Source organism: Ovis aries, chromosome 5 (genome assembly GCF_016772045.2).
Source record: "Ovis aries strain OAR_USU_Benz2616 breed Rambouillet chromosome 5, ARS-UI_Ramb_v3.0, whole genome shotgun sequence".
Classification (NCBI taxonomy): domain Eukaryota; kingdom Metazoa; phylum Chordata; class Mammalia; order Artiodactyla; family Bovidae; genus Ovis; species Ovis aries.
This window is the reverse complement of record NC_056058.1, coordinates 61,902,326-61,928,782: the sequence shown is the minus strand read 5'-3', so window position 1 is coordinate 61,928,782 and position 26,457 is coordinate 61,902,326. Positions and strand designations below refer to the sequence as shown.

At 38.3% G+C, this 26,457-nt stretch overlaps 1 long non-coding RNA gene across 1 annotated transcript in view; it reads left to right on the top strand.

Moving 5' to 3' along the window:
- LOC121819660 (uncharacterized) overlaps positions 1-26,457 on the top strand; it is a 499,391-nt gene that overhangs the window by 261,758 nt on the left and 211,176 nt on the right. Inside the window, exon 2 of the long non-coding RNA XR_006059999.2 lies at positions 13,754-13,924. This is a non-coding gene — a long non-coding RNA (uncharacterized LOC121819660). The remainder of the gene's footprint in view (positions 1-13,753; positions 13,925-26,457) is intronic.

The following is a 26,457-nucleotide window of genomic DNA, read 5'->3' as shown; positions in this document are numbered from 1 at the left end:
GCCTGGAGAATCCCAGGGATGGTGGAGCCTGGTGGGCTGCCATCTGTGGGGTCACACAGAGTCGGACATGACTGAAGCGACTTAGCAATATGGTTTTAAAGCTTAAAAGTCTCCTGTAAACATTCCCCTGTTCTATGTTCAACAGCATCATTAAAAATGGTAATATTAGTGCATCAGTGTACATTTTGTTTGTTGTTCAGTAGTATCCAGCTCTTTGCAACACCATGGACTCCTCTGTCCATGGGAATTCTCCAGGCAGGAATACTGGAGTGGGTAGCCATTCCCTTCTCCAGGAGATCTTCCCTACTCAGGGATAGAACCTACATCTCCCACATTGCAGGCAAATTCTTTATAGTCTGTGCCACCAGGGAAGCCCCAGTTCTTTATTATTGGAGGATTTGTTTCCATTCCTTCCAAAGAAACCCCAGGGCTGATCTCCTTCCGAATGGACTGGTTGGATCTCCTTGCAGTCCAAGGGACTCTCAAGAGTCTTCTCCAACACCACAGTTCAAAAGCATCAATTCTTCGGCACTCAGCTTTGTTCACAGTCCAACTCTCACATCCATACATGACTACAGGAAAAACCATAGCCTTGACTAGACGGACCTTAGTCAGCAAAGTAATGTCTCTGCTTTTGAATATGCTATCTAGGTTGGTCATAACTTTTCTTCCAAGGAGTAAGCGTCTTGTAATTTCATGGCTGCAATCACCATCTGCAGTGATTTTGGAGCCCCCAAAAATAAAGTCTGACACTGTTTCCACTGTTTCCCCATCTATTTCCCATAAAGTGATGGGACCGGATGCCATGATCTTTGATTTCTGAATGTTGAGCTTTAAGCCAACTTTTTACTCTCCTCTTTCACTTTCCTCAAGAGGCTTTTTAGCTCCTCTTCACTTTCTGCCATAAGGGTGGTGTCATCTGCATATCTGAGGTTATTGATATTTCTCCCAGCAATCTTGATTCCAGTTTGTGATTCTTCCAGTCCAGTGTTTCTCATGATGTACTCTGCATATAAGTTAAATAAGCAGGGTGACAATATACAGCCTTGATGTACTCCTTTTCCTATTTGGAACCAGTCTGTTGTTCCATGTCCATTTCTAACTGTTGCTTCCTGACCTGCATATAGGTTTCTCAAGAGGCAGAACTGAACTGTTTCCATTTTGTTTCTAGTTTTTTCCACTATTTTACATGTTGCTCAAAAAATAGTACTCCAATACTTTGACCGCCTGATGTGAAGAACTGACTTATTTGAAAAGACCTTGATGCTGGGGAAAGATTGAAGGCGGGAGCAGAAGGGGATGACAGAGGATGAGATGGTTGGATGGAATCACCAACTCAATGGACATGAGTTTGAGTAAACTTGGGTATTGGTGATGGACAGGGAGGCCTGATGTTATGCAGTCCATGGGGTCGCAAAGAGTCAGGCATGACTGGGTGACTGAACTGAACTAAGTGTTGTTCAGTAAATGTCCTTACAAAGAACTGCTTGTGTATTGTATACACTCACAATGATTTTCTTAAAATTCCCCTCAATTCGATTAATGGGTTAAAGCTTTACGCATATTTTAGATGCTTTTGATGCATTTTTAAATGCCAGCATCTGTATATGAGCACGCACCTTTCACTGTATTTCTGCCAGCTCACAATCTTGATGTATTTTAATCCTTTCTAGGTTGATAGATGAACATGATATTTTATTATTTGCTTTATGTTATTAAAGTGAATGATGTTTGTACTGTTAGCATGTTTTATCTTTTGTAATCTGCATACAATATAATCTTCTTTGGTATATTTTACTAGTTTGGCTGTCTCCTTATTTCCAGATTAGAAGAGTTTCTAATTTATAATGTTGCCTTTTCCTGTCACTGATATTGCAAATATCCCTCATTTTCAGTTACTTTTTCACACTCTTCAAGATAGATTTCTTTTATTCTGTGATTTTAAAAGCCTTTTTTTTTTTTTTTTTTTTTTTGCTCTTTTCATTTGTGGTTTGTGCATTCAATGTTTAAAAATGTCTCATGCTGTCTAATTATTTGGGAAAAAAAAATCCCTAGCTTTTCTTTGTATAGTTCTTTTTAACAATTATTTATTCAGTTAATCCAAGATTATTTTAGGATGTTACATGAAACAAAGGTCCAGCTCTCCTTTCCTCTGAGCACAATTTATTGAACAATCCATCCTTTAATTGGAAATGTTAAATTCACATTTATCCTAAACTGAATTTTGTTATATGTGTGTGTGTTTCATGTATTTCACTTCTTTTTTATTCATCCGAATGCCTGTTCTGTAGCCATTGCCAGTAGCAACCAAGTTATTATACATATTTAGAGTGGTTGGAAATATGCTACTCAGTGTCTTTGAAAGTTTTCTTCACTCTTCTTTCTCATTTACTCCTTTGATACTAATTTTGTTCAGTTATGAAGAAAGCATAATTTCCATTGAGAATCAATGAGAATTACACTGAATTTTAAAATTAATTAGAGGACTATGAAGATACATAAAACTGTGAACTTTTCTCCAAAAATGGCAATTATTTTCAATTCTACAAATCATCTTTTATGTCACTAACTAAAGATTTATTTTGAATGGATCCTATACATTTTTAGTTAAGTTTAGCGGAATGAATATTCCGTCTTTGATTGCTGTATGAATAAGATTGTTAAAAATCACATTTCTGACTGGTTTTTGTAGGATTCTAGGCATTGTTCCTTTTTTTTTTTTTTTAGTAATAGATTATCTTACAAAACTCTCGAGATTTAATAATTATTCCATTTCCCCTTAAGCTCATTATATGAATCATCTTATCCGCAGTACTTCAGCAGTTAATGAAAATTTGGCATTAACTTTTAAAATAAATTTCATATTTGTATTCATTTATCTTATGTTATTTTTTACCCTATCTTAATGTCTAGAATTTCCAGAATCTAATGATGATAGCATTGTTTTCTTTTTTCAGGTTTTAGTTGGAAAGCCAATGTAGTTTTACCTTAAGTACAGTGTTGACAGTTAATTTTAGACACACTTTTTCCATGTTAATTTAGCGGCATTCTTTTTTATAAATTGCCAGGAGGTGTTTTTTTGTTATTTCTGGTTTTTTTTTTTTTTTTTAGCTATAATGTCTGTTGAATTCTGTCAGTTGAATCCTGGCCTCATTTGAGATAATGCTATTTCTCCTTTGATCTGTTTATCAATAAATTACACTGATAGGTTTCCTTATATTGTACCATTATTGTTTGCCTAAATAGTATCTGTTTGTTCATGATATGTTATGCTTTTTAAATGACTTTAACTCAGATCTGTTTTATTAGAGGTATACACATATACACATCTTGATTAGGTTTTATTTTCAGAATTATGTTAGCTTGGTGAGAATAGTCAGGAAGATTCCCTGCTTGTTAAAGCCTTTGAGCAGGTTGTAGGAGATAACATATCTTGGGACCAGTTTCATCCCCTCCCCATAAAGAATACAGATATGTTATTAGCTGTCTATATACTCCCTATTTTTAGAGCCATCTAAAAAGTTTGTACCTCTGAAACAGCCCTTATGAAATGGTGGGAACACTTATGTTTTATCCCTAATTTGTTTTTCATTTGAACCAAGACTGCTTTCCAGTTGTTCAGAAATTTCTCTGTCTTCTCTTATCTTTCCAAATGAGTTTTAGATGTAGCTACTTGATTTTAACTCTCTTACACCATATGATTCTGAAGTCCAACCTTTTAAATTCAGGTTTAAAAACTAAACCAGCAAACACTGCAAGTAAAAACTGTAGTTTAACTTGACAGTTGGGGGATCCACCCATGTGTGCAGAGGTGGATGGGCAGTGGTTGAGCAAGAGAAGTTGGAAATAGTCAACAATTCCTTCTTTACATTCGCTACAATAGCTGCAAATTAGCTGGGGTAACCTGTCTCTAACCTAGGAGTGGTCTTTTGCAGGAGATTCAACTACTGTGCTCCTATTCTTTTGGTAAAATAAGCACAAATATTCCATACAGGTGCTTTCTAAATACATTACTAAAATGACAATATGTTATTTATTAATTTTTTTATTTGATCCCTTTATAATTTAGAAAATATAGATAAGTGGATGTTCATTAGAGATTCACTTTATCAGCCAACACGTCTTATACATATGGTCAATAATGGGCCAGCGTATCCATTTTTCAGTTTAGTGTTTTCTGTATCTTTTTTCCAAAATATATACCTTTTTCTGTAGCATAGGCAGCCCCTTTCCTCAATACCATTCCTAGTTTGAATTTCTCCCCTCATTGTATACTTTTGGTCATGTGAGTGGGAAAGCAGAATGAAAAGAAAGATGTGCATAAAGATAAAACCGTGTCCTCACTTCCCAAAATTTCCTCATAGGTACGTGTTGCCTTTGACTTCACCCTGAGGACACTTGGCCAAGGAAATCAATGAGAAAAGTTGCCCCATGTAGATTTCATATAAATCTAAGGGTAAGCTTCTCATGTTGTAGAGACTTGAGGAAAAGGTATTGTAGGCATTTAGGGAGCAAAGAGCTAGCTCAGATCTTTGTGTGAGAGGGTTTTCAGCATCAGTGACCCCATGGCATATGTGAATGGGGGGTAACTATCAACAGTAGGACACATGGTCCCCCAGTTATGTATGTGAGAGTCAGACATTCTTCTCATGGGCACCTAAAGCACAAATATTTCACTACCTTCATATGCTTTATAAAGACTCATCTCTTGATTCCACATACATTTAAGAATCAATTTGTTCTTGACAGTGCCCACCTACAGAGTGAGGCCTGAAAAACTAGGGTTATATTTTACGTAGATAGCTAGGAAAATGCCTGCCATTTTGTAAACAAGGAAACTGAGGGTCACTAAGGTAGCCAATGTCACCAAGCTAGTCAATGATATGAAACAGGACTAGAGACCCAGGTCCTTAGACAACTAGTGTATGGTCTTTTCCATGCTGCTGTTTATTTTTAAGTCATTTCAGGATTTTGGTGCCACATCTTTACAGGGAAATTTCACAGAAGCCATTTCTATTTCTGACCCAGATTGTAAAACCCAAACCTGAAGCAATTGACTCTTTACCAAATGAAGCGTTTTCCCTTAGATTTTTCAGAGGAGTTAGCCAAAGGAAAATTCAATAATGCACCTAGAAAATTGAATACTACTGTACTATTCTATAGGCAGTTCATTCTCTGACCCCAGCTTGAGCTCACTGCATACCCTGACGCCAGGGGATTAATTGGCCATGTAATTGTTATTCTTGCTAGTAACTGCACAAGCTGTTCTTATTCATATAAGCACCTAATCCTTTTCCAAATTCTTTTTGCTTCAATTTGCCTCAATAATATCCTGCAGTAGTGGATAATTGCACATTGTGTAGAGAAGGATTTCCTTTGATCTTCTCTAAATTTAGGCCCTGCTAATTTCATTTGCTCTCCCCTTCTGGGTAGGCAACAGGACCAGGTAGCAAGGAACACCCAATTAGATGCCCTATGGCATATCATTCAGATCCCTCTGTCGTATCAAATAGCACTTCATTCTCTCCATCTCCCTGCTGAGGAGACTGACTCTTTTTGTCCCTGCCTGAAATATTTCCCTGTTACACTTCCCCAGCCATTCTAATTATTTCTGCTGCAATCTGATAGACCTGGCTGCATTGCTCAGGTTCAAAGGAAGAATAAATGGAGATAAAATCATTGATTTCAAGTGTCTGGAGGGATATCACAGGGATAAAGGATGAGACTTAGCCTGAAGAGTTTAAGATTCTGAAATAACAATTATATAAGTCGTTGAAAAATGGACTTCAGCTGAATGAGAAGTAGGGATTATATATTTAATCGAGTTATCTAGCTAGGAAATGGTTACCTCAGAACAAGCTTTCCTATAGGAGACTTTGAAGCTGGTAAATGGTGAGCTAAGGATCTGTTGATTCTAGGGCGTTTAACTTCTTTCTGTCCTTCTAACTTCCTCTATGTAAATAGATATGAGCACCTATTTGGAAACACTTGTATAACCATTAATTACCATCATAATTATTCATCTGAGTGAAGGTCAAGAGCCAAGAGAGCAGGATTTGAGATATATGTAGGAGACAAAATCAGAAGTACTTTGAATTGTTTTGAGGATGAACAAGATTTCAGGCACAACTTTCTTGCTTTTAAGGATCTCACATTTGTGGAGGAAAAAAATACATATGAAATATAAGATATTTTGCATACGTATTTTTATTTGTATGTTTTTCCCCACAAATACTTTTGTGGACAGAAAGATACGTGCAAGAAATATATATATATAAAGTATCACTTTGCATGTGTTGAATGTTATAATAAATTTAATAAAGGTGAAGTTAGGAAAGGGGCTTTCCAGGTGGCTCAGTGGTAAAGAAGCCACCTGCCAATGCAGGAGATGTGGGTTTGATCCCTAGATCAGGAAGGTCCCCTGGAAAAGGAGATGGCCACCCAATCCAATCTTCTTGCCTGGGAAATCCCATGGACAGAGGAGCCTGGCTGGTTACAATCCATGAAGTTGCAAAATAGTCAAACATGACTTAGTGACTAAACAGCAAAGTAGGAAAGGTCAAGGAATGCTCCACAGAGGTAGTGATGGAGCTGTGTTGTAACCTGGAAGAAGCATTAGAAGCAGGGCAAAGGCGTGCTGAGCCAAGAATGGTGATGATAATGATGGCACCAGTGATGACATTTACTGACTATTCTATCTGAGGATCTCTGCAAAGGAAGTTTATGTAGAATCTGAAAGAACTTTCTTTCTCATATGAAAGAACTGAGTTTCAGAAAGATTGAGTAATGTCTCCACAGCTGCATATCCATCTATTACTGTCAAATCCATCAATTACTATTACTGCATAGTCATTGATGGAGGAAGGGATTCCAACCCACAGCCACTGTCTTTAATGACTTTGGAAAACGACTTGAGATAGATACATTAAGAGAGATTCTTAGAAATGTGTCTATCTTTAGGAGACGTTGTGAGTACATGGAGGGCTAAGTTTGCATTGATAAATTTTTCAGAGAAAGGGTTCTAGGATAGAGCAGCAGAGATGGAAAAGAGGAAGGCGTAGAGGAAGCTGATGATGCTGGGAAAACTGCAACCAAAGGGAGCCCCAAAATGGACATTGAGGTGAGGGGTCACACAACATTCAATTATATGCCAAAAAAAAAAGAGGAATGGCCAGGAAGGATGAGGCTGTGAGCAGAGAAAATTCCCAAAATAAACTTGTGTGACATCAAGTTAGCTTCAGGGTCAAAATAGGATTCATTCTGATGAAAATAAACAAGTATAAATTCATGAACATGATTTCAGAGATCTCTTAGTTCAAGCTACTCCATCCTGTTTCCCTCATTAAACAAAATGTGATTAGGCTGCCAGGAGAAGGCTAAAATAAAGGACACTGTGTGATATGGTTGCAGAGAAATGAGAGTATCCAGGAATGGGTAATGAAACCCCTCAGAGCCTCAGTTAAGCTTAAAATGAAAACTATACAGTTAGAACCTAGGCAAATAGCTCAGTGTTTTAAGTGGCCTCTGTTTTGTGCTTACTTGGACATTTATCTTTGCCTTGATTGCTGGGAGAATATCATAACCTCAGATATGCAGATGACACCAGCCTTATGGTAGAAAGGGAAGAGGAACTAAAGAGCTTCTTGTTGAAGGTAAAAAAGGGGAGTGAAAAAACTGGCTTAAAGCTCAACATTCAAAAAATGAAGATCATGGCATCCTGTCCCATCACTTCATGGCAAATAGATGGGGAAACAATAGAAACAGTGACAGACTTTAATTTCTTTGGCTCCAAAATCACTGCAGTTGGTGACTGCAGCCATGAAATTAAATGACACCTGCTCCTTGGAAGAAAAGCTATGACAATCTTAGACAGTGTATTAAAAAACAGAGACATTACTTTACCAACAAAGGTCCATCTAGTCAAAGCTATGGTTTTTCCAGTAGTCATGTGTGGATGTGAGAGTTGGACCATAAAGAAGGCTGAGCACTAAAGAATTGATACTTTTGAACTGTGTTGTTGGATAAGACTCTTCAGAGTCCCTTGAACTGCAGGGAGGTCAAACCAGTGAATCCTAAAGGAAATCAACCCTGAGTATTCATTAGAAGGACTGATGCTGAAGCCCCAATACTCCGGCCACCTGATGCAAAGAACTGACTCATTGGAAATGGATGCTGGGAAAGGTTGAGGACAGGAGAAGGGGACGACAGGGAACAAAAAGGTTGGATGACATCACCGACTCAATGGACACAAGTTTGAGCAAGCTCCGGGAGTTGGTGATTGACAGGAAAGCCCGGCAAGCTGCAGTCCAGGGGACCACAAAGACTCAGACATGACTGAGCAACTGAACAACAACCTCATCTTGAACATGAAGCAACATCGCTGCCCAAATCCCATTTCTGTGCAACCTCTCACCAAAAAGACTTCCATGGATTGGCTTCCAGTTTCCATGAATCATACTTTAGATTTACAAGAGAAAAACAATCTAGTTGTCATTGATTCCACAGTATACTCTAGTGTTCTTTTTAGGATCTGAGAGCACAGAACACAGGGATAGACATGTCTGCAACAGGTAGTATCCTAGAGGAGAAGCTATTTGAAAAAAGTTACACAGCCCAGGCTTCAAGATTTGCTCAGGACCCACTGCATCATTCTGAGATGCCCCCAAGGAGTTCTCTTAACAGTGCTGCAATGGCGAGAGTTAAACAAGCTGCAATAGGAAAGAAAGCAAGTGGTAATAATTTGAGATGGCATTATTGCACTTTTATTTGACTGTGAATTTAAAATAACTTTACAAAAATAACAGGGAGACACTCCCTGCCACCCACATCCTTTCCATCAGTGGCTTAGCAAGTCAGCTAATATATAAGATCCCTTCTGGGGGAGGGGGAAAAAAAAGTTTGGTGATTCTAGGATAGGCAATAAATATTGACAGTTGTGACCTCAGGGGGGCAGCTGATACCCAGAAAAGGGAAGAAATTAGTCCATAGTAGAGAGTAGATCAGTGGCTAAGCTAGATCTAGAACACTGGTACCTTAATTTCCAGTCTGAGACTAGAATCCAGCTTTCTGAAGATTGGTGTTATCTCATATGTCAAGTCCAGTTGGCCAGTCTGTATTGTTTTTGTAGGATTCCAACACCAATTCTTAACAGAAAAGAGCTCTGTGATTAATTTGTAATGTCTGTATCGATGTAGGAAAAGGGGATGGTGGGCTGTGTGTTTACCATAATACATTTGTTGGTCTTCTTTTCCTCCGTTCCTCATTGTGGCTGGGCTACTCCTCAGAAAAGCAATAAACTACATTTCACATGCAGTGGGTTTTTTTTTTTTTTTTTTCTATACATGATGGTATCTTTTACGAGCATTCTAATCTGTTCTGTCTCAACAGGAGGGGATTGATTAGAGTTAAATTTATTTTAGCTAAAGTGATAATGTGGAATACTTGTTCAGTTGTTTCCAATAAACATCTGTCTTCTACTAATTTATTTGCCTTGAAAGGAAATCAGAATTTTATAGATACACTGAAACCACTAATGGTAATAATCACTTATGTTTATAGTACTTTAAATTATAACTAATTCTTTTTATTTTTTTCCATTTTTATGTTTAAAGAAATGATATAAATCAGCAGGCCTAAGAGGAAAATATTTTTGTGTGTTCTGTACTATAATAGGTCCCTGTATAAAATGCACTTAAACTCAAGCAGGTGACATGAAACAGAATCATATATAATGTTACTGCCGCTTGTGTTATTTCTTATAGCTATTCTACCGTGTTTTCACTATAGGCCATTGGATCATTATTAGATAGAATTCCTAAAAGCATTGCACTCTAGTGCAAGGGACATTGAACCACAGAAATAGTAGCCTGGGTTTTGTGTCAGATTGTGTGAAACAGAAAGTGTTAGTTGCCCAGTCATGTTGGACTCTGCAACCCCATGGACTGTAGCCCACCAGGCTCTTCTGTCCATGGAATTCTACAGGCAGGAATACTAGTGTGGGTTGCCATTCCCTTCTCTAGGGGATCTCCCCGACCTAAGGATAAAACCTGGGTCTCCTGCATTGCAGGCAGATTCTTTACCATCTGAGGCATAAGGGAAGCCCTGGTGTGACTTTATTAAAATATCACCAACTTGGATACCTCTTATTGTACACATATTGGACCTTATGTTTTTATAGGAGGATATACTTGGAAAGTATTTGATTCCTCAACATTAGGCCATATTCAAAATCACTTCCTCTCTCTGAGGAGTCTGTGTACAGTGACAGAAAATATTTCTGGTCTCTTAAAATAGCTCTAATCTATTGGCTATGGTTTGAGTATTCTTTGGCATTGCCTTTCTTTGGGATTGGAATGAAAACTGACCTTTTCCAGTCCTGTGGCCACTGCTGAGTCTTCCAAATTTGTTGGCATATTGAGTGCAGCACTTTCACAGCATCATCTTTCAGGATTTGAAATAGCTCAACTGGAATTCCATCACCTCCACTAGTTTTGTTTGTAGTGATGTTTTCTTAAGGCCCACTTGACTTCACATTCCAGGACTCATTGGAAAAGACTCTGATGGTGGGAGGGATTGGGGGCAGGAGGAAAAGGGGGCAACAGAGGATAAGATGGCTAGATGGCATCACCAACTTGGCGGACGTAGGTTTGGGTGAATTCCAGGAGTAGGTGATGGACAGGGAGGCCTGGTGTGCTACAGTTCATGGGGTTGCGAAGGGTCTGACACAACTGAGTGACTGAATTGAACTGAACTGATTGACTATGGTTGTGCTTGGATTAGAAAGATACAGAGAATACATGTAACATTAGCCAAAGGAATGTTAGGGAACTCTAAACAATACATGACAGAGAGGTATGCTGAGCCGTTTGCTTAATAAAATTTTAAATATTGCCCCCCTTACCATATTCTTAGTTCTTTTTCCCAGGATGTGATTCGTCCATGTTCAAGTGGGTCTAAACCATAGTAATTAATAAGTCTACAAGTTAAGACTACCACCCTACCTACTTCTACTCATCAGGAGAATGATCTTTCCCAGGAATTCTTTTTTTAGTTTCTAGAATCCTCATCTAATCATACTCAAAGATCTATTCTCAGTGACCAGTCTCATAGACATTCCAAAGGTAGACGTGCTCACATCCCTCATCCCTGGCTGTCTGCGCTTCCCCTCTTTCAGAACCTGATACCTCTGCCGAGTGATGCATGAGATGCACAGTTGGGTGCTTGGGGCAACACTGTGACACTTGGATTACCAATTGGGAGCCCCACGTTCTTATCCTATTTCCATTTTCTATTTTGTGTGCCCTGGGAAAGACACCTCATTTCCTAATGAAGAACAGAGAGGAGTCACCATCCTCCTCCTCAACAGCAGAAGGTCAGAGTGGTGGCTGCTCAAGGCTTCCCAGCTTCAGGGATAGCCCCCAGACCCAGTAGTCTTTCTACCACATTTTTGCTGCTGCCATAGTCCCATCCTCTGAGTTCTGAAGTCAGTTCTGTAGAAAGAAACGGGAAAATGGTTTAGTTAAAAAATGGGAGCCTTCAGAAGCCATTTGTTTGCAGCTTCTTCCAGCTCCCATCTAGTTAACCCATCTGTCCATTGAGCCCTTCATCCTGATGTGATTTGACTTTAAAGATACAGACATATTTTCCTTGGGAATATAGAGATTCAAGAAAGTCAGTCAGTTGTCAAATTAACAAATCGCTTCCTCCTCCCTTTCATGCTGAGAACTCTAAGGAGCACACCCTTTTAAGCTCATTTTAATGCCGAGAAGACAGAGCCCCTAATTCTGGCTATTTATGTTTTTCATTATTGTTGAAACCCTTAGTTTTCACTTATAGACTAAGAATTCAGTGGCAAGTGCCTAAGAATTAAACTAGTCAGATCACCTCAATGTACATAGAAGGAACTTGAGACCTATAGATGAGATTTCCTAAGGTTAGATAATATATCAATAATGGAACTTGGACTAGAACCCAGGTCCCTGGAAGAGTGCTCCTACAAGGTAGCTGGTCAACCTCCTTCAACAAATATTTTTCAAAATTTGGTGGGCCTTCGCTCCAGATGCCTATTGTTATGTTGGAAAACATCCTAATGTTAAAAGACATTCTGAGATGTTAGTGGCATAAAACAGTCATTTTCTTATGTTTATTGATTACACACATCAGGAATCAGAACAGGCACCACCAGAACAGCTCTGCTTTGCTCTGTGATTTTATAATTTCCAGGGCTTTTTCTGGGATGACTTAAATGAGGACTGCATCACCTGATGCTGAAGGATCTACTTGCAGGATAGACTCTACTCGCATACCTGAGTCTTGGGTTGGGATAGCTAAAGAAAAGGATCAGCTTAGATTATTTACCAACACTCCCATGTGTGGCCCCTCCCGCATGGTAGTCCATAAGTAATGGATTTCTTATGTGGCAGCACAAGGATCTGTGTGTGAGCATTCCCAGCAAACAAGGCAGAAGCTGCATGTCCCTTCATGACTTACTCTCGAAAGTCACAAAGCATCCCTTCCACTCTATCTTATTTATTAAAGCTTTCCCAGATTTAAGAGCCAGGAACATAGATCTTACCTCTCAGTGGAAAGAGTATCAAAGAATTTACAGCCAGGTTCTAAACCTGCCATAGCCAGTTATCTTCTATAATAAGTCAGTGTCTTAGGTAGACATAACCACTAAGATTCCTCTCTTAATGGAGCTGATCTCTTTAAGAAATGGACAGACTAAAATAAGTAAATAAAATAATATAAATAAGAAAATAATTAGATTTGGACACATGCAGTAAAAGAAATACATGGGATACTTTGATCAGTGTTTAATACATCAGGATAGAATCATGGGCTGAAACATGAAGGGATCAAGAATTGTTTCTTGAAAGAGATAGTATTTAAGCAAAAACTTGCAGGATGAGAAGGAGCTAGCCATGTAAAGTCATGGAAAAAGCATTCTAGGGAGAGAAAAGAGTGTAAAGGCCCTAGGGCAGGAATCAATTTAAGCAAACCAGTGATGAGGCCAGACAATTGAGATAGAACAAATGTTGGGAAAAGAAAAGAGGTTGCAGCGGAGGGTTGCAGGTCATGAAAAGAACCTGTGTGTCCTGATTTATTTTAAAAAATACAACTTTTCTCTCAAGTTTGATGGGAAGCCATGAAAAGGTTTTAAAATTATTTTAGCGATATGGATGAGAACAATTGGATTGGGTTAATATTGGTAGTGGGAAACTATTTACATGCATGTGGTAGTGTCCCAGGAACAAATTGCAGGATACATGTGATGAAATGGATTTTAAGAAAAGTAGATAGAATGCAGAATATGTTGGAGGCAAAGAGACACACTTTTCTAGTAGATTTGAAGTGAGAAATTCTTTCTTAAAAGCCAAAGGTAATTTCTAGATTTGGGGCTTGACCAGTTGGGCTGATATTGCTGCCACTTGCTAAGACAGTTTCATCTTCCATGTTAGCTCTGATCAGTCGTGTATGCCTCCTCAAGCATTGCATTCATGTGCGTGCTTTTGAATGCAAGTAACAAAATCTTTGATTCAAATCTCTTTAAACTAGAGTGTGTTTATTATGTCTATAACTGAAAGTTCAGAAGCGGATAAGTCTTAATAATGTTACTATGGACCCAGTTTTTTCCATGTCTCCACTCTGTCTTCCTCAGTATTCCTTTTATTATAATGCTGATTCCTATATGGGAGCAATGTGATGTCTTTTGATATTTGTAACCATGTGATGTTTTGTTTATTTTCTGTAGAAAAGAGAGAGACAGCTACACAAACCTACTGAGGTTGAAGCCAGTCAACCAAGCATAGTCTGTGATGTTCCATTTGTACTAAATGAGGTCATCTCTGAACCCCATAAGTCATCCAGAAAAGACCACGGGCTGCTAACTTGGACCAATCAAAATCTGTACCTGGATTAGATGGTAAGGTCATCTTTCCTTGAATTATATTTGAAAAATTTAGCAACCTGAATGTATGCAGAGTTCTAAAAAGAATAAACAGAGGAGAAAGGAATGTTGAGTGCCTAATAAAAACTGTTGAAGGCTCTGACCATGCCATAGCTGGACTTAGAGGAGAAAACTGACTTTGTCCAAAGAAATTACTTTGTTGTAAAAATTTCAGATATTTAAATTGGACAGAAGCATGTCTCTCATGCTTCTGATGAGGGACATTTTGTTGATAGTTAAACTGTTTCTAAGCATCATCTCTCATGAATTATGGCCCACCCCATTCTCCTTCCAAGAAACCTGGTGCAGTGGAAAGTGATGGCTGTAATACATTTTTGTGGGCCAAACAAGCAGGCACTCTCAGAAAGAGGAACTCTGGTAGAAAGAGATACCTGTCACCTTATGCTGCTGCTGCTGCTAAGTTACTTCAGTCGTGTCCGACTCTGTGCGACCCCATAGATGGCAGCCCTCCAGGCTCCCCCGTCCCTGGGATTCTCCAGGCAAGAACACTGGAGTGGGTTGCCATTTCCTTCTCCAATGCATGAAAGTGAAAAGTGAAAGTGAAGTCACTGAGTCGTGTCCGACTCTCAGCGACCCCATGGACTGCAGCCTACCAAGCTCCTCCGTCCATGGGATTTTCCAGGCAAGAGTACTGGAGTGGGGTGCCACTGCCTTCTCCCACCCGTCACCTTATACTTACCTTTTAACTTCTGAAACACCATGGTGCTACTTTTTTTTAAAGTTAACTATGAAACAATTTCTGCTATTTCATATAAGTAAACTGCCTTATAGAAGAATATGAAGAGTAAAAAGATTTTATGATTTATAATAGGTAAGGTTAGAGTAAAAAGTCAAGGTTCCTGAGTATTGTTAGTATGACCATATAATTTACTGTCCAAATTGGGACAGTTCTGAGGATGTTGACAATCACTTGGGGACATCAGCATAAGCTGGGGCCCTCTTGGGCAAACGGAGACTCGTTTGCTCTAAAGTATGTATGGTGAGAATATTTTGTGGCTGCAAGAGATAAGTGACTTAAAGTTAGTTTAATATAGCATAGGAATATTAGTCAATTATTGCTTCTTTAGTCTAAGTTTGTAGGGGTTTTTTTCCTGTATCATAACAGTTATATTATTTACTGCTTTTTACCCTGGCTAATTTTCATAGTTTGATTTCTATCCATGGATATAAATATGAATAAACATATATCCATAGTTTTTAAAAGATGAAACTGTCATATTTTGAATTGTGGTCCCAACAAAATAGTTTCCACTATAGATTATCAGTTCAGTCCAGTTCAGTCACTCAGTCATGTCTGACTCTTTAGGGCCCCATGGACTACAGCATACCAGGATTCCCTGTCCATAAGCAACTACTGGAGCTTGCTCAAACTCATGTCCATTCAGTTGGTGATGCCACCCAACCATCTCATCCTCTGTCATCCCCTTCTCCTCCTGCCTTCAATTTTTCCCACCATCAGAGTCTTTTCCAGTGAGTCAGTTCTTTGCATCAGGTGGACAAAGTATTGGAGTTTCAGCTTCAGCATCAGTCCTTCCAATGAATATTTAGGACTGATTTCCTTTAGGACAGACTGATTTGATCTCCTTGCTGTCCAAGGGATACTCAAGAATCTTCTCCAACAACACATTTCAAAAACATCAGCTCTTTGGTGCTCAGCTTTCTTTATAATCCAACTGTCACATCTACACACAACTACTGGAAAAACCATAGCTTTGTCTAGATGGCCCTTTGTCAGCAAAGCAATGTCTCTGCTTTTTAATATGCTGTCTAGGTTGGTCGTAGCTTTTCTTCCAAGGGACAAGTGTCTTTTAATTTCATGACTGCAGTCACCATCTGCAGTGATTTTGGAGCCCAACAAAATAAAGCCTGTCATTGTTTCCCCTTCTATTTTCCATGAAGTGATGGGACCAGATGCCATGATCTTACTTTTTTGAATGTTGAGTTTTAAGCCAGCGTTTTCACTCTCCTCTTTCAGTTTCATGAAGAGGCTCTTTAGTTCCTCTTTGCTTTCTGTCATAAGGATGATGTCATCTGCATATCTGAGGTTATTGATATTTCTCCATGCAATCTTGATTCCAGCTTGTGCTTCATCCAGTTGAGCTTTTCACATGATGTACTCTGCATATAAGTTAAAAAAGCAAGGTGACAATATACAGCCTTGACATACTCCTATAGATTTTACTGAATTTTTATTTTTAAAATGCAAAAATATAGGGAATAAGCATTAAATATACTCAGTCTTGTTTTCCCTTGTACATTATTTTACATTGTACTTAAAGCACATCTTCAAAATATATAGTGTGAACTGATGTAAACTTACACATGAAGACACACCATATGTAGTTTGATTTTGATAATTCTGTTTCCACAGTGCTACTTGGATAGCCCTCTCCTCTGCTTTCCCCTAAGCCCTAACTCTGAGGTTATTCTTGTGGGAATTTGGATTATTACTTGGAGTGTTGAAATCACTTTTTTACAATCAAGGAATTCCAGTCATGGTTAAGAATCGCAGCTTTGGAGTCACACCTGAACTTGACCCATATCTCAGCTACTGTGAACTAGAGCCGTGTTTACTTGTCTGCACCTCAGTTTTCTCATCAAAGCCTCAATATCTTCATCTTTGATTTCACCTTAGGGCTGTGTAGAGTAAAATAGAATATTTATAAGGCATTTTGCAGTGTACTGGCACATAGCAAGTAATCAGAAATAGTAGTTTGAAGAAGGGGATGGCAATAAAGAATCAGTGTGGGAGACTCAAGGACATATAAAAAATTCAAAGGCAAAGCTTGGTGACACTTGATAGTCAATTAGGTCTTTCAGACATCTGAGAGGATAGCTCTGGTTATTTATTAAAGGAGATGATTCATTTTTCATAATGCTATTTTACTTAATTGTATAATTAAAACACTTGATTATAAGACACTTTTATTTCAATACAATATTTTAAGAGAAAATAGCTGTAGGTATCACATTAAATGCATGCATCAATGTTAAGACTCATCCTAATTTCAGAAATAGTTTAAGAAAATTACAAAAACCATTACCATAGAATTGAGAAACAGGGGATTTACAGAGTGTAAGAGAAATGTTAAGCACTTACCTTTATTAGATCCATAATATTTGAGAACCACTGTGATTCTCCTCATATGCCTAATGTCTTTGACGCTCTTAGTTACCAAGAGAAACTTGTCGTCTCTTTATTTGGAGTTGCATGTTGATAGAATTTGGAAAAAAAATTATTACATAATTGCTTTGGGCCAAACAATGTTCTGATAACCCTACTTTTCGTATCTCATTTAATTTGGCACCAGTGCAGTGATTAGTAATTACCAATGCCCTTGTGTACAAGAACCAGAAGTGGCCAACATCTTTGGACTAGACGGTGGCAGGAGTCAGTTTGGAATCCAGGGTTGTGTGACTAAAAAGCCTCTACTCCCATTTTACTAAATCAGCTCTCTGCATAATTTGCCTGCCTTAGTATCTAACAAATGCATCACCCCTTTCAGCCTGGGTAGTAGGAATAAGTGGCAGAGCTCAAAGAAACCACTCACTCAGTCTCAGCGCTCTCCACTGCAATTCCTCTTCTAGATCCCTCTGACAGCCATAATTAACATGGACTCTGAGGATTGGGGGAAAACAGCAGAGGTGATTTCTTCACTGCTGGCTTGCTCTGGTTAAAGTCATTGCCCATATTTAAGGTTTCAGGAGAAGAGCATCCCTGAAAAAAGAGTCAGAGGGAAGGATAATGGGAGTATGGGAAGGAAAAAAAAGAGTTTAATTATAGCGGATGCTGCTAATTTGGAGCTGTGACATTATACTAATTTTTTCTTCTTCTAACTAGGTTTGTAAAGTTTATGTTCAGGTCAGTCACTCAGTCGTGTCCAACTCTTTGCGACCACATGAACTACAGCACACCAGGACTCCCCATCACCAACTCCCAACTTGCCTCTTGGTGAAAGTGAAAAAGGAGAGTGAAAAAGTTGGCTTAAAGCTCAACATTCAGAAAACTAAAACCATGGCATCTGGTCCCATCACTTCATGGCAAATAGGTGGAGAAGCATTAGAAACAGTGACAGACTTTATTTTTGGGGGCTCCAAAATCACTGCAGATGGTGATTGCAGCCATGAAATTAAAAGACACTTGCTCCTTGGAAGAAAAGCTATGACCAATCTAGACAGCTTATTAAAAACTGGAGACATTACTTTGCCAACAAAGGTCCGTCTAATCAAAGCTATAGTTTTCCACTAGTCATGTATGGAGGTGAGAGTTGAACTATAAAGAAAGCTGAGTACTGAAGAATTGATGCTTTTGAACTGTTGTGTTGGAGAAAACTCTTGAGAGTCCCTTGGACTGCAAGGAGATCCAACCAGTCCATCCTAAAGGAAATCAGTCTTGAATATTCATTGGAAGGTCTGATGCTGAATCTGAAACTCCAATCCTTTGTCCACCTGATGCGAAGAACTGACTCATTGGAAAAGACCTTGATGCTGGGAAAGATTGAAGGCTGGAGAAGGGCATGAGAGAGGATGAGATGGTTGGGTGGCATCACCAACTGAATGGACATGAGTTTGAGTAAACTCAGGGAGTTGGCGATGGACAGGGAGGCCTGGCGTGCTGCAGTTCGTGGGGTTGCAGAGAATCGGACACTACTGAGAGGCTGAACTGAACGGAAAAATACAAAACATGTCTGTTTGCGGTCCTGACTTCCTCAAACTATGGGAGTCATTCTACCAGCTTTGGCTACACTGATGGCAATTTGCTGAATGTTCTAATCAAATTAGTAGTTGATGAGTGTATTAAGTTTGTTAATTGAATTCTGCTTGCGTAAAATCCTTACTTTTCAGCAATTAGTATTTTGGAAAAAAGCAATGGATTTTTCATCCTGGTACTGAAAAACAATTTTGAACAATTGGAGAAAGAAATATATAATATACATAGTATAGCACAGACTTCTAAAAAGATTTCTTTGGCAGTTTGCGCAATTATTATCTTAAAAACAAAATGCATCTTTCATGAACACATCCACTGCGTTTCACCTCTGACTTCTTCCCCCTAAAAAATGGTAGGGTCTCTTATGAGCTGGAACAGGATTTTAGGAAACCTAGTTCTGTTTTTAGTGATGGAACTTTTCAAACAAAAGAGAAACAAAATTCAAACGTATAAAACAGAGAAAAGTGGGACTCCTTTCATTGGCAGGGTGAGTAGAGGACACAGAATCCAGCCCACTAGATACTTTTCAACCCCATAGACCCTTTTGGCAGAGCATTTGAACCTCCTGATCGTAACCAACCCCTCAATATACGAAAAAGGAATTGCAATTCATGCGGGCTTAGTGACTTACTCACGATCACACATTGAGATAATGGCAAGGTCAAAGCTTCTACCTGGGTGTCTGACCTTCAAATCAGTGCTATGAGATAGAACTCTTGCCATATGGCTGAATTTTAGTGATGTTCATTATACATTATCTTTATACAGAAGATCAGTGAAGTTTCGCCTCTCTCTTTTCTCCTGTTGTTTATTTTGTAGCCTATTTAAATAATTTAAGACTCAAAAGCATTTGCAATTGTATTAGTAAGTTCTAACAATATTTTTGTTAGATTATTTGTTTGTATATATGTATTTTCTGTATTAGAGTTTCCTTTAGGGTAAAGCCTCAGTGTCCAGCATATATTTTTAATAAGCATGTCTTAACATAATGAATGTGTAATAATAACCTGGAACATATGTTTATAGAAACTTTTTTATTAAAAATAAAGACAAACAAGACACACACACACAAATCAGGCATATAGAATGCTTCCACTTCAACATCCTGGTAGCAAATTTTTGTGACATTTGAACACCACAAACACTTACATTTGAAGACCAGAAGCACTTATTGACTGAAGTCCTATTTGGAAATGTTTTTATGACTGTTCTTCCTAGGTAGATTTTTCTGTTGATATATCTCACATTCTAAATTAATCTGTGCACATTTCTTCTTGACTTATCATATTGTGCTATCATATGTATTCTATCACATTATTACTAGAGACATTAAAATTATTTAGCAACTGGTATACAACACAGACCCTGACCAAGCAGAATGGATACTAGCTATTAACAATGAAAAGCCATCACAGCCCTCTCTGTGCTGTCTGCAGAGTATTCATGTCATGCACTCCACATGGAACAAGGAGCAGGCTCCTGTGGGAATCTTCTTTTTTGTCCTCACCAGCCTCCCCCTTACTCAGCAATTCTGTCCATGTTCTACTTTCAGTCTGCTCTACCAGACCTTAATGAAGCTAGTTATCTTCCCGAAGAATTTGTGCAAACATGAAAGGATGTTATAGTACATAAATTTCACTTTTCAAATACACATCACACTTCTGTGCTTTTTTTCAGCAAATATTAATTAAATGCCATAAACCATAAGGTATCTTCTTCTCCATTACCTTCTTTTCAGCTTCTGTGTCTCCAGATCTCTCACTTTCCCTTCCACCCTTCCCCATGGGCAGCCATCAGCCCAGTCCTCCTCCCAAATCTTCCTCCCAAGCTCTCTGTATTCTTGTTTTCTTTTCCAGAATGATTCTAGTCAGCCACCGGCCAGCCATATCCATCATTAATACATGGTTCAATATGAAGATGTTTGCAGAAAGATGATGTGAGCTCACTGAACAAATGCTGCTCAGTTGTTAGGCTTAGTCTCCTTAGAAACAGGAAGAGGAAAAATAACTATTTGTGTCAGAAGATAATTTTTAAGATAACAATTTCTATTATTATGTATACAGTGAAGTGCATATAATAGATGCTCTGATAATATATAGAAAGAAAAATCAGGGAAATAAGTTAATTCAGCAATCCTCTTTTCTTATTTTTAAAGTATCTACTAAAATATATACAATGTTGGATGCTGATACTAAATGGAAGGCATTTATTCAACCATCAATACATCAATTTTTGACAGCTTGCTGTTTTGATGTGAGAGAATGGGGATCTGAAGGATAATAACAAGAAACCCTTGCTTTTCAGTGGAGGAGATGGACAGTGGGGGTAGTGTGGCCAGAATTATGACAGAGGAATGCACAGTCCATTCTATGGGAGGGGCATTCAAGGCAAGTGAGGTGCACTGGAGACCACCAGAATGTGATCCACAGAACACAGAATACCTTCCAGGACTTTGAAAGAAGGAGTAGGAATTACTTAGGTGAAAGGGGTCCACACATTCCAGATAGTTGAAGCAGGTCATGTATAAACCACAAAGAGCATGGTAACTTCAGGGCACAGCACAGGCTCAGTAGAGGGTAACTGGAGGTGTGAATAGGGGGTCTGGGAAAGCAGAGGGTGCAGAGATAGGCACCTTCTGTTTTCTTTTGTTTGCCTGATTTTAATCACTTTATTTTGATAAAATTTCAAACTTAGGGAAACATCGTCAGAAGAGTACAAAGTACTCTTTTTAAAATTGGAGTATAATTGTTATACAATGTTGTATTAATTTCTGCTATATAACACAGTGGATTAGCTGTAGATACTTGTGTGTGTGTGTATGTATATATATATATACATACACACACATACACATACATACTTATATATACACATACACATCTCCCTCTTGAGCCTCCCTCCCCACCCACCCTCTAAGTTATCACAGAGCAAAGTACTCTTATTTCCATTGTGTCCTATTGACCTTCCACTTCTCCCTCTCCCTCCCATCTCTGTCTCTCTGTAATTTTGTTTTAGCTAAAAGTTCCTGATATGTTGCCTTTGGGGGCTTCCTAGTTGGCTCTGCTGCTGCTAAGTCACTTCAGTCGTGTCTGACTCCGTGCAGCCCCATAGACGGCAGCCCACCAGGCTCCTCTGTCCCTGGGATTCTCCAGGCAAGAGTACTGGAGTGGGTTGCCATTTCCTTCTCCAATGCATGAGAGTGAAAAGTGAAAGTGAAGTCGCTCCGTAGTGTCCGACCCTCAGTGACCCCATGGACTGCAGCCTTCCAGGCTCCTCCACCCATGGGATTTTCCAGGCAAGAGTACTAGCTGGCTCTAGTGGTTAAGAATTCACCTGCCAATGCAGGAGTCTTAAGCGACGCAGTTTCAGTCCCTGGGTTGGGAAGATTCCCTGAAGGAGGAAATGGCAACCCACTCCAGCATTCTTATCAGGAGAATCCCATGGACAGAGGAGCCTGGAGGGCTACAGTCCATGGGGTCACACAGAGTCAGACATGACTGAATTGACTTAGCACAGCACACAGTATACAAAACGTGTTGTCCTTTTGATATTTCACACACTGAAGTGTGTATTCCTAAGAACAAGAATATTCTCTTACGTATGACCACAATACAGTTCTTGAACTTACATATTTTAGCATAGATGTAATGCTGATATTTCTTGATACTCATACTTTGCTACTTACCCAGGACTGTTCTTAGGTGGGGGAACTCATAGGTGGGGGAGGGAGTCTCCCCCTCCCCTCAATTCAATACCCAGTCCAGGAACAGTCATTGCATCTGCTGTCAGATATCTTTAGTCTCCTTTAATTTAGGACAGTTCCTCTGTTTTTCTTGACATTTTTGGAGAGTACATACTAGTTATTTTGTAGAATGCCTCACACTTTGGGTTCCTCTGACTTTTTCTTATGATTAGATTTAAATGTTACATTTTTTGGCAGGAATTTTGCAAAAGTGATACTGTGTTCTTCTCAGAACATCACATCCGGAGGCACAAGATGTCCTTTTATTGGTGACCTTAACTGTGATCACTTTGTTGTGATGATGTCAGTCAGGTCCAACTATAGTTACTATTTTTACCTATTGTAAAAAATAGGTTAAAATTTGTAAATTTCTAAAAAAAAATACAATAGGTAAAGATTCTATAAGTAGTTTATGGGAGATACTTTGAGGCTGTTAATCTCACAAGAGTTTCACCCACTGATTAGGATCTCTTGATTTTTTTGTCTGAGTCACTTACTAGTGTGGCGGTTGAAAATATTGATCTAACTCCATCGTCTAGATTTATTGGCATTCTATTGTTAAGAAAGGCTTTCCCTCCTCTTCCTTTATTCGTTTATCATCAGCGTGTAATCCTGGGTTCTTAATTTAGGCAATGGGTTACTATCTAGTGCTGTCATTTATTTTGAGGCTGAAATTGGCCAGGGGGAATCCCTTCAGGTTGTCTCCTGCGAACTTTTAACATGTCTTCATCATTTTCCTATAGTATTTTTTTCTTTCTGGCACTAGATATTATGAGCTCAATTTATCTTTCCCCTGCCCCAGACCCTGAATCAGTTGTTTTGATTCTTCTCTTTGAGCAGGGCTTTCTTCAGGTTTGAAGTTTAGACTATGGGACACTCTGTAGGTTGTTTGGCAACATCGAAGGGTTTCAGGTGGGCAAGTGACATATTTGTGTTTGTTTTTGAAACTGATGATGTTAGCTCGAGAGTAAGAATGGACTGGAGGCAGTACAACTCTCCAGACCAAGCTCAGATAAACCAGTGACTCTAAGCTTTGCTGGAAGTTAGTTAAACCCTAACCCTAATAACCCTTTGACAAATCTTCATGCTCAACAGGACTCCGTGACTTATTAATCAGAATCTCTGAGAATGAGACAAAGATATAGGTACTTTAAAAAAAATTCAGATAATTCTCATATGTACCCAAGACTGAGCATCAGTGTGTTAGGGGCCCTTGCAATATCCAGGGTTAAGATGATAATGGTCTCTGAAGTAATAGCTGTGGATTACTGAGTATGACCTTTGTGTCAAATCTTTGGGTTTAGAACTTATTTCCATTTTCTTGCTTGTTTCTGTGCCATCTTGAGTTCCAGGTTCTTTCCTTAAAGGACATACTTTGTTTTGCCTTTTTTTTTTTTTTTTTTTACAAAATTTTTATAAAAATAAGGTAAAACCATAGATGAGAGGAGTGTCTGTTCACATGCAAATGCTTTAACTGTAAAGTTGTAGTATTATAATCATTTCATTGATTGAATAAGTAAATTAGATAAATAAATAAAGCCTTTTGCATCCTTTGCCAGATCCTTAGTTTTGCTGTCAGATTCTTTTATTCTTTCAACCAGTATTAATTATGCATGGGTACCAAACACTGAGACTACAGTAATAACGAGGAAAGACAAGATTCTAAGGCTCGTGTTTCTTACAGTCTCGCTGAGTGAGGTAGACATTAATTCAGTGGAAGTAAATGCAAATGTACAATGTGGTAAGTCCTGGAAAAAAGAGGATTACAGTGCTAAAAGCAAATGTAGATAAAGGAAATTTAATTGGGAATAATTCAGAATGAGTTATTTGAAGGAATGAGAGATGCAGATTAACCTAAATGTCAAAAGGATATTAAAAATTAACAATGCGGGCAGGTGTGTATATCTATAAAGTAAACCATACATCTTGGTTTGCTTAGGGAAATCTTGGTTTATACCATCTGGCTTACATTTAATTAGATTTTTCTCTCTTTTGTTCCCCCTGCCTTCAGTAAGGTATAGTCAAAGTGCAATAAACAGTGCATGTTTACTGTATGAAATTTGATGCATGTGTACACTTGTGAAGCTATCACCCTAAACAAGATAATGGATATCTCCATCTTCCCAGAAGTTTTCTCGAGCATTTTGCAACCTGGCCCTTCCTTACCCACCACCAAGTCTCACTTTGTCCCAAGGGAGCCATTGATCTACCTTCTGTCTTTATATGTCTGTCTTCATTTTCAGCAGATTTATATAATAGAATCATCAAGTATACACTCTTGTTGGTATGTGAGATGAGAGTCTGGCTTCTCTCACTGAGTGTAATTATTTGAGATTCATCCATGTTGTTGCCTGTGCCAGTCTTTTTTTTTTTTTTTTAATTGCTAAGTAGTGCTCTTTCGTATAGATATACTACAATGGTTTTACCCTTTCTACAGATGAACATGTGAGTTGTTTCCAGTTTGGGGCTATAACAAAAAAGCTGTTAATGAACATTTGTGTACAAGTAAATATTTGGGTAAAGATTTGTTTTCATTTCTCTTGAGTAAATACATAGGAGTGGAGTAATTATGTTATGGTAGAATATGTTCAAGAAAGTCCCAAACTTTACTCTTCCAAAGAATCTAATCTGTAATGTATGAGACTTCCCATTCCTCCTTATCTCTGGCAGCATTTGGTATTATCAGTTTTTTAAATTGTAGCCATTCTAATGGGTGTGCATCTTACATTATTAATTTACATTTTCTTAATGACAAATGGTAAGCATCTTTTCATATGGTTATTTGCCATCTTCATATCTTCTTTGAAGTGTTTGTTCAAATTTTGACCAATATTTCTAAGTCAAGTTATTTATAAAAACAAAGATATTAAAACAAAGCAAAGGTTTTTTGTTGTTCTATTTTACTTTACTTTTAGAGATCAGTCTTGCAAAATTATTTTCTCCCAGCCTGTGGATTGCCTTTATTTTTTCTTCACCATTTTATGAGGAGCATAGGTTTAAATTTTGATGAAATTTAATTGATTTCTTTTATCATTTGTTCTGTTTGTGTCTTGTTTAAAAATATTTTCCGCACTATGTGTCACAGAGTTTTTCTCATATTCTTTTCTATTCTAGAAGGCTTATAGTCTTAGCACTTACTTTTAGGTCAATTTTGAGTTGGTGTTTTATGGATGGCATGATGTGGATTGAGGTTTTTTTCAGTTTGTTTTGCATATGACCAACCAGTTGTTGAGGCAACATTCATTGATAGCTTGCCCTTTCTCTATTGAGTTGCCTTGGCACCTTTGTTGAAAATCAATCAAAAACATATGTGTGGGTCTATTTCTGAACTCAACAGTCAATAATTGTTTCATGAATGAATCTCCAGTCCAGGTTGGATACAGGATGCTTGGGGCTGGTGCACTGGGATGACCCAGAGGAATGGTACAGGGAGGGAGGTGGGAGGGGGGTTCAGGATGGGGAACACGTGTATACCCATGGTGGATTCATGTTGATGTGTGGCAAAACCAATACAATATTGTAAAGTAATTAGCCTCCAATTGAAATAAATAAATTTAAATTAGATTTTTAAAAAGGAAAGAAAGCATTCATAAAACTTAAAAAAAAAAATTGTTTCATGAAGACATTCTCCAAAACAAAGATTTAATGCTTCTGATGCAGAAGGTACATTTGCAGAGCACTCTGTGAAACATCGCTTTTCTTATGAGATAACATTCTCATATTTACATGTGCGTCTATGTATCCTGGGAGGCTTGTTCAAACAAAGACAGCTGAGGTCTACCTCCAGAGTTTTTGCTTCAGGTAGGTTTGGGTTGGGGGTCAAAGAATTTGCATTTTTTAACAAATGTCTAATCAAAAATCAAATTAATACTCTATGTTTAATTTTGCTCATTCGTATTTCTAAGTTTTCTGCGAATGCCCAGGAAATGAGACAATAATTGATAATACATGGCTTCAGTTTAGCAGAAAAAGGACTTTGCAAGTTGCTAATGATGCCTGTGTTCCATTGCTACCATCAAATGCTTCTATTATAAA